This window comes from Aegilops tauschii, chromosome 1 (assembly GCF_002575655.3).
Source record: "Aegilops tauschii subsp. strangulata cultivar AL8/78 chromosome 1, Aet v6.0, whole genome shotgun sequence".
In the NCBI taxonomy this organism is placed as follows: Eukaryota; Viridiplantae; Streptophyta; class Magnoliopsida; order Poales; family Poaceae; genus Aegilops; species Aegilops tauschii.
In genome coordinates, this window is record NC_053035.3 from 157,134,354 (window position 1) to 157,146,591 (window position 12,238).

Below are 12,238 nucleotides of genomic sequence, written 5' to 3' on the forward strand. Positions count from 1 at the left end.
TCAAAATGAGACCTACAAAAATAAGAAAACAAAACGAATAGAAACACATACCCATGACTCCTTCAAGACCCCAACCGTCAGGCGACAAACATAGGGTGCACGAAACCCATGGTTGCTATACAGCAGACAAGAAAGTTGCCCACGGCACCGAGTCTCGATGAGCTCCAAACCAGATTCGTACACACAACCGTCAGCTATGCGTGCCATCTTTGCCAGACATGCGCATGAACAATCCTCCATGGAAGACACAGGAACAGGGAAGAAAACAACAGAGAGAAGAGGGAGGAACCTAGATCTGATTCTGGAAGAAGGAAGAAAAAGGAGGGGGAGACTGAGCCACACACCACACATAGATGGATAGAATTTATAGCCATGGAGACTTGCAGATTATAAAAATAATAAATAGGCAGGTGGGCAGCCAACTGGTAGGAAATAGTTATTATACAAGCCATGCAACATTTGACCGCAAATTAGTTCAACTTCAGATAAACCAGCAGTTCAAAAACTGCACATAACAAACATATGCAGATAAAACAACACATTCAGAGGTAGATAGTTGAATTCATTTAGTCATTCAAACATCTGCTCCCTCACAACACAATCTTAAAAACATAATATTCAGTACTTCAGTCATAACAATCAAAGAAACGACGCCATTTGGCCCTGGTGGATGGATGTGGAGCCGTGGCTTCTCTCGCCCTAGCCCAACTGATGATCTGAATATGGTTCCTTCGCCTGCCCTCTGGGAAAAGAAGCTCCAGTTCATTGGAGTTGCAAGTATCCATCACCTCGCGCGCAAGGCGTCTGTTGAACTCTGCCTCCACTTCCTCCTCGGCAGCACGTCGTGCTATCTGCCTATGCCTGCGCCTCCTCCTCCTTCTCCTCCTCCTCTGCTCCACTACTGCAGCCCTCACATCGACGGCATCCCCCTCCTCCTCTGTGACCTCTCCCAGCTCAGGATCCATCTCACTTTTCTTTGGTTGCAGCTGGTGGAATGAAAGTGACAGAGGGCTCGGGCTTTATACTCAAAGTGCAGAGGTATGGGTAGGCAGCCAGTAGAAAATACTTACTTCGATGTCAACGCACAGTAAGATAACTTTGTCACGGAGCAGTCCAACTACACATACGGCAGCAATTCAAACAACACTGAAAAACACGCAACTTAATTACACAGTTTGACTAGATTACAAGAAATTGCAAGCTACAGTCAGCCGCCATACACCACCTCCGCCAACGACCAAATAACATGGGAATCCGGGGTAGAAACAACTCAAAGAAGCAAAATTGACAACGCAAATCTTTTCATACAATCCTCATATCTCTCCCTGCAACGCCAATTCGAAAGTAAAACAACAGAAAAAGAAGAACACATTTGCATGGCGGGCATGGAAAACAGCCAAGAACACCAAAACTTGTAATCAGAAATTACAGATGAAATTAATCTCCAAAAACTCTAACACACCGATAATTCTCACATCCAAAACAACAAACCAGACGTAAAATTGAGGCCTACGAACACCATGGTAAACACCAACGCCCAAAACATGTCCGCGGCCAAATGCCCACGCCATCACCTCCGGTGACTTGAGATCGCAAAACACGACCAGTTGAGCGCGTGCACGTGCAGAACCCCTTACATGTCTCCTCTGGCAATGAATGGCCCGCAGCACCGCGCCGGAGAATGCCCGGAAGCTCCACGTTGCATCCCCTGTTTCCGCCCGTCGTGCACGCAGGAAGATCAGTTCAAGTAGAAAACCACGTTAGTCCAGCCTGTAAACTACGTCAGTTCAAGTAGGGTAACAGAATAATATTCTGTTACGCGAAACAAAATAGCCCAGATGTGTGTGTGTGTGTGTAAAAGCTTGCCACCCATAACCAAGCGAGTGAGAGTGTCCAAAAACAACCATTGCATGGATGTATCCCAAACATATTTATGGAGGTGTGTGATGCATGCGTATGTGTTGAATACCTAATGCACAACATTGATGTGGTGCATGCGTTCAAAATCTCACAGGTCCCCACACAGAGCAAGAGGCTCATGACGTGTCGTGTGCTCGCCCGCCCCCCCTTCGATCCAGTGGGATGGATTCATTTGTACTACACATGCACTATTATATATGTAATCTCACATCATGACCTATATCGTGAGACAAACAAAAAATTAATCCCCTCCTAAGTCAAAACAACTAACCTCTCTCGTTGTTGGTGAAAGTGATGGACCAAGAGGGCCGACGGATGGAAGCATCACCGATAACCACGTGGGTGAGTGCCACATGGCAACCACCATTGCTTGCATGTGTGCCAAAACATATATATGGAGAGGTGTGTGGTTGTGATGTTTTGAATACCTAATGCACAACCTTTGATGTGGCATTTACCTCAAAAACCGCAAAGTCCACACAGAGTGAGGTTCATGTGTGACACCTACTATATGTTGAACCCATCCCCACTTTGACACGTACTATATATACTCCTACCCTAACACAACCCCAAAAGAATTAATCCTCCTTGTTCGTCAAATGTACCTCTCTCTCTCATTGGGTCAAAGTGATGGAGGACGACCTCGCGGGCCCATAGATGGAAGCGCCGCACGCGAGTGAGTTTCTATAGGGAAACCACCGCCTGCATGGTATCGCATGATGTTTGAATACCAATGCACAACTTTGATGTGGCACCTGCCTCGGGAACCAGAAAGTCCCCATGGAGCGAGGTTATGACACACACACACACATACACATATATATAGAGCGAGAGAGACCGAGAGAGAGAGTATACATGTTTCCCCCTCTTTGACATGTACTATACATACTCCTACCATGCATATACGTAACACAAACAAAAAAGAACCATCCTTGTTGGTCAAGTTAATCTCTCTTCTCGTTGTACGCTCAATTGATCGACGAAGACATCGCGGGCCCATGGAGAGTCACACGCGAGTGGGTGTCATAGGACAACCACCGCGTGCATGTTGTCGTGTGTTGTGTGATGTTTGAATACCCAATGCACAAATTTGACGTGACACATGCTTCGCAAACCGGAAACACATGCACTACACAGATGGTTCACGATGCATATATAGCCCCCCTCACTTCGAGCCGGTGGGAGGGACTCATGTGTACACATGTGCCCGAACTTTGATATGGAATCTCACCACGTAACACACATGCCTAAGACGAATCCACCTTCGGTCTGATGCCTCTCGTTGTCGGTGGAAACTAAAAACCTTTGTGGGCTAACGAATGTGCACATCGGTGCTAACCGCATGAGGGAGTATCTGCGAGAGGACCACCAATGCATGCATGTGGCCCGAACATGTATGTATGAAGGGGTTGTGTACTGTTTTAAATAACCAATTTAGGACTTTGGTGTGGCATATATACATGACTCACAAAATGATCAATAATCCCAGGAGGCTCGCGACTAGTGTACTGATGGACCCCCCCCCCCCCCCACACACACACACAACACAGACACACATCCCGCACCACCACCTCCACTCTAAGGACACATGTCAAACTTTTTTTGTAGTGAACATACGACCAAAGGAGTGTCATGTTGAAGTTAAAAAAACAGAGATCATTCGACCCTTTGTATACATTGATTGATTTCCTAGGGATTTAATGTGCAAAAATCAAATTTTAGCTACATGTGCAACAAAATGGATTGCAAAATCATATCTATGTCCCTGGGTGCATGTTTCTCTATGAAAGAAATTTCAAAATATTGAGAATGTTGATTTTTAAAATTCAGAAAATCCAAAACTTAGTTGAAATTCATGAAACTTATCGCGGTGTCATATATGGACACCAGTAGACTGTGATATTGCATTTTTTTGCCAAATTTGAGACAAGTTTTGATATAATCTACTTATAAATGGGAGATTGTTAATAACTGGCAACCAATATCTCATACAGAATATTTATTCGGCAAGTGTGCTTTAGACCGTGTCATGCTTTGGTTAAGCAATAAAGCGGCAAAATGAATCATCAAAAAACAGAAAAATATACGTGTCGTCATGCGCCCCGTGTGGCATGCGAGCATGCGTGAGTTGACGGGACGCATGCGAGCAGTCCACTGTGCAGGCAGCCCGGGAGGCGTGTGTGCAGGCATGTGAATTTACAGGAGGCATTTTCGCTGCGAAGTGTCACCAGGAGGCGTGCGAGTAACCATGTGAAATGATGGTATATGAATGCCAGAAGTCCGCCGCGCAGGGTCATCGGGAGGCAAGACAGCGTTTGACCGCCGCCCACCTCACTGCCACTGGTCCGTATTAATGGCGCGCCCGAGCCGCCAGCCGTAATAGGCGGCCGCACCCCCGGTCCACAGTGGTCACCAACGTCTGGACTCTGGAGTGTATGAGGATGCCGCCGAAGCGCACCATCGGAGGGAGTGGCGACGCCGGGGCTGGTGAAGCACCCGCGCAACACGTGAACCTAGGCACAGAAGTTGCTGTCGCCGCCGACGAGGTCTCGCGTGGGTAGGAACACGACCTTGACTTCATCGGCGCCGTCGTGCCCCCCAGCCGGAGCCGGAGGTCAACAGCAACTCCGGCAACGACTGCGATTCTGATGGAAAACCGGTTAGTCATCTATATACCCGTTTCTGTGGCAAACATATCATTTGATTTCTCTGGTTACTCCCCCTACCTATTTTTTGGAATACAAATCATATGGTTATGTTCTCTCAGTCCATGAAATCATAGTAATTAAGATACGTTAGATGCATGTATGTATTGATTGTTTGAATGGTATCCGTATAGGGTTAGTGATTAATTGTTTGTTCTCTACAAATGATTTTTTGCTAATAATACGACTAGGGTTAGCGTGCGTGCTAATAATTCATGGCCAGTTCTTGAGAATTGATTTTGAATGTCCTACATATATGTTTGTGCCTTTTTTTCTTCCAGATCTTGAGAATTGATTCTGAATGTCCTACATGTATGTTTTTGCCATTTTTTTATTTCAGATTGGTATGTACACAGATGAGGCTCCGACCAGCGCCACCGCTGGATGTAGATCTTGGACCCGGCAGCGCGGCTAGAAGCGGCCACACCCCCTGGACCTGAGGAACCAGTAGAATCTCCAGCGAGCCACATCAACGATCTCCCAGACACCATCCTTGGGGAGATCATCTCCCTTCTACCCACCAAGGATGGCTACCGCACACAAGTACTTGCATCTCGATAGCGCACTCAGTGGCGCGCCGCGCCTCTTAATCTCGACTGTCGTCAGCTATATGTGGATGATGATTCTGAACACCCCGGAGCCATCATCTCCTCCAACCAGGGCTCCGTTCAACGCATCTGCATCCCGGCATGCTACCTGCTAGGCATGCCCTGGACGGTGGCCGCCTGGCTGACATCCCGTCAATTTGATAAACTCCAGCAGCTTGAGTTCTACCATGACTATGTATGTAACACAACCAACTGATGTATCTATGCCCTCACCACCGATGTCCATCTCGTGGTTTTCCTCCTCTCTCTACACCGCCACCTTCGCCCGGTGCCATCTAGCAGACAATTTGGTACAAATGCTTCGACTCCCACTACTAAAAAAACTTGCGCTTGTGGTGGTTGATCTGTCAGAGGCTGCACTGCACAACATCGTCCACTCCAGCTGCCCTGGCCTAGAGCGCTTGCTGCTTGTTTTTGGAATAGAAATTTGTATCCGTTGTCTCAAAATAAAGTCTCCCCACCTTGTAAGCATGGGAATTTGTTTTTTTGGACATGATCTCATCATCAAAGATGCCCCTTCACTTCAAAGGTTGCTCCTTGATTCTACTATAGTACCTTCGCAAATAATTGTAGTCTCTGCGCCTAAACTAGAGACCTTGGGTGCAATTCGTGACCCTTTTAGATGGTTTAAGATGGTGTTTGGCTCCACACCTATTGAGGTACTGTATACTATTCACGTAAACTTTTGTAATCTACTTTTTTCATTTGTGTGCATAAGTTAAGTATCATCTTGGAGTACACTTTTGGTACTAATATTATGTTCTATGCTCAATGAAGAGCTTGTCCATCCTATCAGTGGTGGTGGATTCTGTCAAGAGCTTACATATCAGTATGTGGTGTTTTGATCTGAACACGATTATTGGCTTGCTGCAATGTTTTCCATGTCTGGAGAATTTGTATATAAAGGTGATGATTTCACGCACATTGAAAGCCCATATATGATGTACTATAATTAATCGTTCAGCTATCACTCTTTCAACATAATCTTTTTTAAACATTAACTATTTTCAATCTTCATCTCTATTTAGGAACTAATACGTGGAGAAAAAGGTATAAGCAATCGATGGTTCAAGAAGCATCGGGATTTTCTCAGATCTCATGACATTCGTTTGAAGACAGTAACGCTAGAAGGATATGCATCCAACAATGCAACCACTAGCTTTGTCACATTCTTTATGTTGAATGTGAGGGAACTATTGTCCGTGAGGATTAAGTTTTTCGACAAGAAATTTCTTACGGCTGCAAGTGTTGAGCAACATAAAAATAAGTTTCAGGTAGACCTAAGGGCTTCTGATCATGCTCGGCTTCTATTTACAACAGCTTGTCCTCGTTTACTAGTAGAATTTCTGGCCCGAGATCTTGATTTTATGGATCAGACTGATCCATTTGATTGTGACTGCCGAAAACTTTGGTTGAGTTAGATGTCATTGTCCTGTTCAAGCTGGATTTTGTCTAAACCCGATGAGCAATTAATCCTCGTGCTTTTTTACTGTTTGTAAGCTGGAGTTAGATAATGTTGCCCTTTTCAACTCAGCTTTGACCCATATTTTCTTTCATACTGGGCCAATGGCTTGCCGTTTCTTTAATTAAGACATAAATATTATAAGCATTCACAACATAGGGAAAGAACAACACTCTCGCGGGATCCTTGAGATCTTTGTTCATTACAGAACCCGCAAGTTCTTAGCGCCCACCAGCATGCACAAACTTATTTTCATCTAGCACACCAAATGGGATGTAATTCTTAATAAGAAAAGCTGCATGGTAGTGACATATTTGGATTTGTCATTTGGGACCCACGAGGAAAAAGTCTATCCAGGGCGGTGCCAACTCGACAGTAAACATTGATTAACCTGGTTTTAAAATTACTGTAAATCCAAAACTTGCCTCAAAATCATGAAACTTTGCATGGTGTTATGACATGGCACCAACATGCTGTGGTAAAAAATTAGTCCAACTTCGGACAAGTTTTGTACAAACTTTTTACAAACCGGAGCTTCTCTCAAAAAGGCTCATGGTTCCGAGAGGGAACTTGTTACCTATGTGTGCGAAACGACATACGCTGTCTCTTCCCGCCTTGATTTATTTTACAGAGGCAACATGCAACTATAGGAGTGTCCTCCTAAAAATATGAAATTATTCAGGGTTCATTTTTCCTTTTTATACATTATTTGAGTTTTCTAGGCATTTTCGAACATATTTTGGTCTGTGCAAAGGTCATGTGTGTACTAGCCACCTATGTAATTGGATGTTCAATTTGTTTATGGAATCAAGTCCTTATAAGTTATAAGTACATATGTTGTTGTTCTATGTGCAATGACATCGCACACGGACCATACTAGGGAACCCGTCGATGATGATTTCATCAATCGCTGCCAATTGTATACCACCAAGCGTTTGCCCACAATACACATGGCTTATTAGTAGAAATCGTCTGTATTATTATTGGTCTTCACTGACATTTCTGATTATAGACCTGTTTGCCACGTATCACACACATCTTATTAAATTGAACCGTTTCCGTTCTCTTGGCTCAAAGCAAATAGTTCATCCGAGTGAACTGTATGCCATATATCGCACACACCTTGATATGGCTGACCGTTTCTTTTGTGTTGCCTAATCACAAACAGTTGATCCGAGTGAACTGTATGCCGTATATCGCACATGCCTTTATCGGGCTTCCCGTTTTTGTTGTTCTGCCTCCTTGCAAACAGTTCATTGAACTCAACCGTATGCCTAGCATCGCACATGCAATTAAAATCTTAACCGTGTTTGATGAATCAGCCATCACAAACCTTTTGCACCTTTTTTGACGGTTTTTACAACACCATTTGCGATTAATGCATCGCACACAGTTTCGTCGAAGGGTCTCTGATTTTAGTGTCGCGTTAGCAGCATCCTGTGGTAGTGATAGTCTAAGTGGGCCAAGGGGTACATGGGCCTCGGCTCAACACATTGTTTGCAGACAGGCGTCGGTCATCCGGTAGTTGTCAGACATCCAACATTTTAGCTCGAATTTGGCGGGGTCGGATTTCCGGAGGCGGTCGGTCGTCGGTCGTCCGAAGGTCTCGGATTTCTGTTAATTTCCCTTCTATTGGGTGGCACCAGTCGTCCGGTGGGGCTCGGTCGTCCGGTGGCTGGGAGGTGTCGGACGTTCGGTCCACGTCGGTCGTCCGGCCGCTATAGCATTCACTAGCTGGGACTTGGCTGTCTGGCTGGCGCTTCAGGCATCGGACGCCCGGCCTGGTCCGGTCATCTAGTGGCTGGAGATTTTCTGGCAGCCCTTCATCTTGTTCCTTGCACTTGGTGTCCTCGCTAGCTCGTCCGTTGGATGTAGTGGTTCCGTGGCTTCCCTCTAGATACCTGATCACACGTAGGGTTTCCGCTTGAGGTAGTAGTGATGTCTCACATGTAGCAAGTGGTAGTTCAGAGAGGAGCGAGTTCACCTTAGCCGCGATAGCTCTTGCCCGAGGTCTTGTCATAGGTCCAGTGGTGTCGTGGGAGACATAGGTAGGCCCATGGGGATGACCTTAGGATGCTCCACATCATCTCCCCCCCCCTAGGAAAGATCGAACCTCAGATCGAAATCCTCACCACCATGGTAGGGAGAGAGATCTTTGACGTAGAAGATATCGCTCACGGAGTACTTGTCGTGTGGTAAGTCGATCTTGTACGCATTGTTGTTGTAGTGCTCAAGCACCTTGAAGGGTTCGTCGGCTCGTGGTCGTAGCTTGGACTTGTGTTTGTTGGGGAACCGTTCTTTGCAAAGGTGTAGCCATATAAGATCTCCAATGTTGAGTATCATGGGTTGCTTGTTGATGTTGCGCTTGGTCGCAAGTTGTTGTACTTGGCGCTCGATGGTATGCCTAGTATCTTCATTCATCTTCTTGAGATGGTTCACTTGTGCACTTGTGTCCATGTGGATGCGCTCTTGTAGTGGTAGAGGTAGAATGTCCAATGGGGACAATGGGTTGAAGCCGTAGACGACCTCGAAGGGGGACTTGTCAGTCGTAGAGTGTCGTACTCGATTGTAGGCGTACTTGGCGATGGGTAAACACTCTTCCCACTCCTTGATGTTCTTCTTGATCAACATGCGTAGGAGAGTAGATAGCATCCGATTCGTGACCTCCGTTTGGTTGTCGGTTTGGGGATGGTATGTCGAAGAGAACAAGAGCTTGATTCCAAGCTTGGCGCATAAGGTCTTTGAAAAGTAGCTTAGGAACTTGACGTCGCGGCCGATACGATAGTCTTGGGCACTACATGTAGGCACAAGATTTCCCTACAAAAAAGGTCTGTAACATGTGAAGCATCATCTATCTTGTTGCATGGGATGAAATGAGCCATCTTAGAGAATCGGTCCACAACAACAAACACGGAATCTTTGTCGTTTCTAGTTCTAGGCAAGCTAAGCACAAAGTCCATAGTAATATCTTCCCATGGGTGATATGGAATTGGGAGTGGCATATAGAGACCATGGGATTGAGCTTTAGACTTAGCTTTGCGACATGTAGAGCATCGGTTGGTTAAGCGTGAAACGTCACGGAACATCTTGGGCCAAAAGTAGTTTTTGGAGAGCGTAGCGAATGTCTTGTCATGTCCAAAGTGTTCCATAAGTCTTCCTCCATGAGATTCTTGCAAAAGTAACAAACAAAGAAAAGACTCTGGGATACATAGTTTGTTAGCTCTCATAAGATAATCATCTTTGATGTAATAGCGTTCCCAAGATGTATGCGTCAAACATTTGGAATATGGAATAGCAAAAGTAGGATCATGCGCATACAAGTCTTTTCTGTGTTCAAAGCCAATGACATTCAATTCAAGTTGGGTAACAAGCATGCATCTACGGGAAAGTGCATCCGCCACAACATTTTCCTTACCTTTGATGTACTTGATGACATAAGGAAATGACTCAATGAATTCACTCCACTTAGCATGATGCTTGTTCAACTTAGTTTGACCCTTAAGGTACTTAAGTGTTTTATGGTCGGTATGAATGACAAATTCATGTGGGCGACGATAATGTTTCCACTCATGCAATACTCGCACTAATGCATATAGATCTTTGTCATAGATGGGATAATTGAGTTGCGCTTCGGAAAGTTTCTCACTAAAGTAAGCACTTGGGCGCTTCTCTTGCATTAACACACCTCCTATACCGGTGCCACCAGCATCGTAATGAACTTCAAAAGTTTTGTCAAAATTGGACAAAGCAAGCAAAGGAGCATGTGTAAGAAAATTCTTAAGCTCATTAAATGCGGTATCTTGGGATGATCCCCAAACAAATGGTGCATTTTCTTTCTCAAAGCATGCAAAGGGGATGAAATAGTGCTAAAGTCCTTAACGAATCTATGATAGAAACCGGCTAGGCCAAGGAAACTTCACACTTGTTGCAAGTTGGTTGCTTGTGGCCAAGTTCTAATAGCATCTATTTTAGCTTCATCTACATGCACACCCTTAGAAGGTGCAACGAAACCCAAGAAAACAAGCTTATCAACACCAAAAAGGCATTTGTCCATATTAGCACAAAGGCGCTCTTTTCTAAGAGTTTGCAAAACGGTTCTAAGATGGGTGACATGATCTTTGAGAGCTTTGCTAAAGACAAGAATATCGTCAAAATAGACCACAACAAATACGCCAATGTAGGGACAAAGGACGAAATGCATCACATGCATAAAGGTTCCGTGTGCTTCGGATAAACCCATTGGCACGAACAACCGTTCATACAAGCCAAACTTGGTTTTGAAAGCGGTTTTCCATTCATCACCCTCTTGGATGCGTATTTGATAGTAGCCACTTTGAAGGTCAATTTTAGAGAAAATTGTGGCTCTGCTAAGCTCATCTAGCATGGCGTCTAAGCGTGGGATGTGGTGACTATATCTAACCGGGATAGCATTGATAGGACAACAATCGGAACACATTCGATATGTACCATCTTTCTTGGGAACAAGTATTACTGGGATGGCACATGGGCTCACGTACATGGCCGTTGTCAATGAGTTGTTGAACTTGCCGTTGGATCTCCTTGGTTTCCTCAGGGTTGACGCGATAGGGGGCCTTGTTAGGAAGAGATGCTCCGGGTATGAGGTCGATGCGGTGTTCAATGCCTCGTATGGAGGTAGTCCCAGAGGTAGCTCATCGGGGAAGACGTCCTTGAATTCCTGCAATAGAGAAGATAACATTAAAGGTAGATGGTGAGAGGTGTTAGTTTTAGGTGCCTCATCCTTGCACAATAGGACATGGTGCATAACACTTTATGGGTTCTCACACACTTATCTCATCTCACTTTTGGTAGCGAACAACACTAAGTTTTTGTTGTGGCTCATCATGGAGGCCCTCAATTTGGGCTTGTGACGCTCACTCTCTTTTTTGTGGTTTGCTCTCTCACTATTTTCTCCATGATGTGCGGTTGCTTGCTTGTCGGCGATCACTTGACTTGCTGACATAGGTCGTAGCACGTACTCCTTGCCCTTCATTTTGGAGCTATAGTGGTTTGTTCGCCCATTGTGGGCGACGCTGTAGTCAAATTGCCAAGGCCGTCCAAGTAGGAGGTGGCAAACGGACATAGGAATGACATCACACTCCAAAGTGTCTTCCTATGCTCCGATCTTGAAGGAGACTTGAACCATATGTTCCACTTGAATTGTGCCGGAGTCGCTAAGCCATTGGACCTTGTAGGGATGAGGGTGCTTCATCTTGACCAATTGTATCTTGGAGCATAGTTCTTCACTTGCCAAGTTATGGCAACTTCCTCCGTCGATGATGACCTTCACGGACCTTCCATTGATGCCCGCCTTGGTGTGGAAGATATGGCATCTTTGGTCTTCGTCTTGTTGGTGTTGAAGTGTCAAGACCTTGGAGACAACGAGGGCGGGGCTCGAATCATTGTCACAATAGAGTTGGTCATCTTCATCTTCATTCGCTTGCCGGTGCATGGCCACATGCTCAAGGGCTTCCATTTCCCCTTCACTCATGGAGTCGTATGTACCATCATCGTTGAGGATCATG